Source organism: Ochlerotatus camptorhynchus, unplaced genomic scaffold, assembly GCF_037179485.1.
Source record: "Ochlerotatus camptorhynchus isolate MF236.1 unplaced genomic scaffold, CSIRO-AGI_Acam_v1.1 ptg000256l, whole genome shotgun sequence".
NCBI classification, from domain to species: domain Eukaryota; kingdom Metazoa; phylum Arthropoda; class Insecta; order Diptera; family Culicidae; genus Ochlerotatus; species Ochlerotatus camptorhynchus.
The window spans coordinates 1,521,622-1,527,229 of record NW_027040746.1 but is presented as its reverse complement, the minus strand read 5'-3'; positions in this window follow the sequence as shown (position 1 = coordinate 1,527,229).

The following is a 5,608-nucleotide window of genomic DNA, read 5'->3' as shown; positions in this document are numbered from 1 at the left end:
ACCTGTGCCAAAGTCAAATTTCGGTCAACGTTCTTAATTTCACTGTTTAGGCTCCGCTGTCACGAGCCTCTGGGTCTGCCTCTGCTGCGATGTCCTGCTGGATTCCAGTCCAGTGCTTGCTATCAGATTTCGTTTCCGCTCCGTCGTAGTGTGTGGTCGACTCACCTCCACTTCCGTTCACGAATTTCTGTCTGTATCGGCTTCTGATGGCACAAACGATGAAGCTTGGAATTTGAGATCCAATTGTGGGGCCACCATGCACGAATTATGTACCGCAGGCATCGGTTGATAAACACCTGCAGCTTCTGAGTGTTTTCCGCTTATACACACCATGTTTCACTGGCGTATAACAGCACAGACTTCACGTTCGTGTTAAAAATTCGGATTTTGGTGCGTCGACTGATCTGACTCGCTCTCCATACATTTCGCAAACTGGCAAAAGCAGCCCTTGCCTTCTTAATCCGTGCACCTATGTCGCTCTTGGTGCCGCCGTCCGACGCTATCTGGCTGCCAAGATATTGGAAGCTTTCGACTTTCTCCACTGCCTGCCCAGCTACCGTGAAATTGGAACGGTTTTCCGTGTTGACAACCAACGATTTGGTCTTGTTGACGTTGATGGTTAAACCTGCTTCAGTGGAGCGTTCCGCAAGGTCGTCGAGCTTACTCTGTATGTCAGAGCGCCGTTGTGCTAATAACGCAACATCATCAGCCAAATCGAAGTCGTTGAGTTGCTTCATAGTAATAGGCTGCCACAGCAACCCATGGTTCGGTACACGGTCAACGGCTCCAACCATGATCTCGTCGATTACGATGAGGAACAGTAGCGGTGATAATATACATCCTTGCCTCACACCCGCCCCGCGATTACCCAAATCGGGTCAGATAAAGCTCCGTTGTGCACCACTCTGCATGAGAAAGCCTCGTACTGCGCTTCGATGAGGTTGACGATCTTATCAAGGACTCCTTTGCGTCTTAGAGCGCCCTACAAGTTTTCGTGGTTTAGTCGGTCGAAAGCTTTTTCGTAGTCAATGAATACCAAGTACAGGGACTCTTGGAACTCATTGACCTGCTCCAAGATGATGCGGAGCGTGACAATATGGTCCACACAGGATCTTCCGGAATCCTGCCTGCTGTTGTTGGAGAGTCGCGTCGATCTTCTCCTGTATCCGATTGAGAATAACTTTACACAGAACTTTGAGAGCAATACACAGTAACATGATGCCTCGCCAGTTGTCGCATACAGTTGGATCCCCCTTCTTGGGGACTTTTACCAGTCGGCCGGAAAAGTCGCAGTGTCCCAGATATTGACGAATGGTTGATGCAACATTTGTGAGGATAGCATGGGGTAAGCTTTGAGCATCTCTGCTGATATGCGATCGACCCCCAGGGCTTTGTTGGATTTCATACTTCGGATGGCTGCTTCTATCTCCTGCAATGATGGAGCTTCAGTGTTGACGCGAGTAACGCACCTCACCCTTGGCGGATTATGCCGAGATGTTGATGGTTGGTTGACCGTTGAAACTTCGAGAAGTTGTTCAAAGTGCTCAAACCAACGTTTCAACTTGTCAGTTTTTTTGCTAAATTTTTTTGCTCTCTTGGTGAAAACGATTTCCCAAGCCTGAAGAATTGATTTTCGTGCCTAAATTATCAATATTTTGAAGAAATAAAAAGTTTACAAAATGTATTTAAACCCATGATTATACCATCAACTACGATTGTCTACGAATTTTATAAATTTCACAAATTTCACCATTTTCCACTAACTTAAAAAATACCACAAATATTAAGCATATGCTTATATTCTATTGAAGTTTTATCAGTTGTTTCAACAAGTGCATTTTTTTCTGAAAAAGGCCTTTTTCTCTGTCAGGTTTGTGTCTTGATTAGATGTCACGTTTTCATTGAGTCGAGGAGTCGAGGAGTTGAGGAGTCGAGTAATTCAGTCGTCGAGGGGTTGAGGAGTCGAGGAGTCAAGGAGTCACCCAGGTAACAAATTGATGCTTAACAAGTGTTCTTTCAACGATTTTAATTCAGGCTTAGTTTTAATAATTGTTGTACATAGACCACTTTAACCTTTGTTCAGCTTTTAAACATCTAAATCTGGTGATTTTAATCAGCCCAAAGCTTAACAACAATCTAAATTATAAGCCTTTCAATGCATTAACCAACAGTCTTTTCCAACCCTTGTTCAGCCTTAATTTTTTATTAAAAAAAAAAAATATAATAGTAGACCGCTTCATGTCTTATATTTTTTTTATGAGACTGCTTTAGAATGTTGCTGACTAATTGGATTTACATATTTATATTGTTATTATATGTCTAAAAATTACCTTTACATTTCGGGATTCGAACCGGCAGTCGCTGATTCACAGGCGTCAACTATACCCACTCGACCACATAAGCATATTTGAGGCCGAAGGTATGATCATTAACAAGAAGCACGTCAAAATTAAGTTGAATAATAGCAACCGGAAGAGTATTATACAGCAATGCCGAATTATAAACAATAAATTGTGACAGTAAAACATTCCTCTCATTTCAAGTGCAGTAAACACAATGTGGACACAAGTGCGCGATGTATTTCGATGCTATTTTAGTGCTATTATTGAATTCTATTTTTGAAATGCGGTATGAAAATTAAGTGCAATATAAAGTGGTGAACAGACAAAACACAGGAATACTAATGTTAATACTTCCGACGTCGTCGCAGTCCACTTCTAGGTGGAACTATTCTTAAAAAGCTCCTCTTCCTTGTCAATTGTCTCTACTGCTGGTGCTGCTTGGGATTAGAAAGGTAGGCAGTGAATTTAGAATAACTAAAATGTCGGAAATGCAACTGACGACATTTAACAATATTGTGCAATAAATTCATATTATTCTATCAAGCTATCAGAATATTTGTAGCGTAAATATTGCTGGTTTGTGGAGTAGTATTAAGCTTAAATAAGTCTTGTTCAGTCTTTATATCAGCTAACTTACTGAGGTTGAATTATGGGGATACAATTCGCTTCATGCACTATTAATCAACTGTATATTCAGCCTGGTGTTAATCAGCTTCGTACACCTTAAATCAACCAATAATCAACCTTTGTTCTCACAATTCAGCTTGAATTGTTACTTGGGCAAGGAGTCGAGGAGTTGAGGAGTCGAGAAATTCAGGAGTCGAGGAGTTGAGGAGTCGAGGAGTCAAGGAGTCAAGGAGTCGAGGAGTCGAGGAGTTGAGGAGTCGAGGAATTCAGGAGTCGAGGAGTTTAGGAGTCGAGGAGTCAAGGAGTCGGGGAGTCGAGGAGTCGAGAAGTCGAGGAGTCAATGAGTCGAGGAGTCGAGGAGTTGATGAGTCGAGGAGTCGAGGAGTCAAGGAGTCGAGGAGTCGAGGAGTCGAGGAGTCGAGGAGTCGAGGAGTCGAGGAGTCGAGGAGTCGAGGAGTCGAGGAGTCGAGGAGTCGATGAGTCGAGGAGTCGAGGAGTCGAGGAGTCGAGGAGTCGAGGAGTCAAGGAGTTGAGGAGTCGAGGAGTCGAGGAGTCAAGGAGTCGAGGAGTCGAGGAGTCGAGAAGTCGAGGAGTCGAGGAGTCGAGGAGTCGAGGGGTTGAGGAGTTGAGGAGTCGAGGAGTCGAGGAGTCGAGGAGTCGAGGAGTCGGAGTCGGCGGGAATTTCACGGATTAAGGAGCCGGATTCTGAGTCGGTGAAACTGTGCCGACTCCGACTCCTGTTTTTTTTTTTTGTATTATATTCACTTTAACGCTCCTGGGTCATTCGTGACTTGTCTGGGGGTGAGATTTGAACTCGTGACTTTGGCGTGAAATGTATGGATTCTAACTACTACGCCGGGGTCGCCCCCTCGACTCCTGGATTAAAATATTGAAAGATTGATATTAATTAAATGAAAATATCTTACTCAAAATTACTTTTAAAAAAAACATGTATATTTTATCACAGAAAGACATAATGTTTCTCTATAACTATGTGTCAGGTGAGGTCAAGCGTCATTTAAAAAAAAAACCTTTCAAAATGGCCAAACTTTTATAAAAATGTGAATGATTGCCGATAACACATAATTATGCAAAGTTTCATGCAAATCGGAGAAAGTCGAGTTTTCCCGATTCGTCACTTGGCGTGGAACTGCTCTTTTGTCTCTTCGACCTTTTGTCCATTTCGAATTTTTGTCCATTCGACCTTTTGTCCCTTCGGTAAAGATAGTAGATGAAGACCTTTCGTACTTTTGACCTTTTTCCCTTCGAGATTTTGTCCTTCGACTTAATGTACTATAACCCTCTTAATACGTTTCAAATGATAAGTTAGTTAACATTGCATACAAATAAAAATAATTCCTTAAAATCCCGTAGCCTTTGTTGTGGGATTGTACAAAAGTTGCGGGTTAAGTAAATATGTTGGCAGTAACCAAAGTGAAGAGTGCATTTGGCGCCGGTAACATTTGTGCTACCATAATTCAAGAGCAACGTTTGGTTTGTAAAGGCGATTGCGTCTTGACATTAACCAGGCTCCGCAACTATAGGAACAAGAAGTATCAAATACCGCAACTATTAAGACAGCCCAACTAACAATTTTCACAATGTAAACGCTTTACTCATTTCATTTATACAGTCGCAAGCTGTATTCAAACGTTATACGATATGAGGAAACCTTTACTCAACCTCTATACAAGCAAATCTGGCGAACTTAGTCAGCTACTTATGGCTGTTGGAACGGTCGGGAGAAGCTCTTATTGCATATCCATTAACGCTTCTATACAGCTGTTATCCTGCTGTTTAGTTGTGTGTGAACTTGAAAGGCGCTTATTCAACCTTTTCCCGGTTGTCCAATAATCACTACACAGCTTTCTCTTGAAGCCGGGTTAAATACTGTTACGCTTTTTTATTAAGGAATTTATTGAGTTTATTTTGCTGTGAATCAAATTAATCGAAATTAGTTACAAATCATCACCAAATTATTTACCCTGCATCGGAACCTGGAATCGACATCGAGACGACCTCATTGGCAAACCTTGACACTACCAACTGTGCTACGCCAACACTTTGAACTTATGTAAACAAATCAACATTCCCTTCTACAACAAAATCGCTGAGTAGAGGCTTTATAATAGTGCACATGAATCACTTTTCTCGACTAGTTATAAAAGAGCAGAGTAAAAGCTGTAAAACTGCACACGTCTAAAAATAAACCTAGTTGACTGTGAAAATGCTTCCGAAGTTGCTCTAACACAGTTTATAAGCTGAGTACAGGTTGTTTAGTTGTTAAAAAGGCACTTTTGATGTTTATGTTATTCAGCAAGAGTGGTTGGTTGTGTAGAAGCCATTAAATGAGTAATATATTCACTTTGTTAGCTTTGTTTTGCAGCTACAAGTGGAAAGTTGATTAGTGTGTGTATAGAAGTGACATTAGCGTTTATTGGCTGATGTTATTCAGTGCAACTGACAAATTGAATAATGGTTGTGAGAAAGTTGAGTAAACGCTCTCCAAAACTATTTTGCTAGCTTTTGCTTGTAGCTGTATCTGCAGCTTCTTTTCAACTACTTTACAGCACAACGCTGGAAAAGTTGGCTTACAAAGCTGAAAATGTTAGTTGGGAGTGGCATTTTTCTTGGCCCTT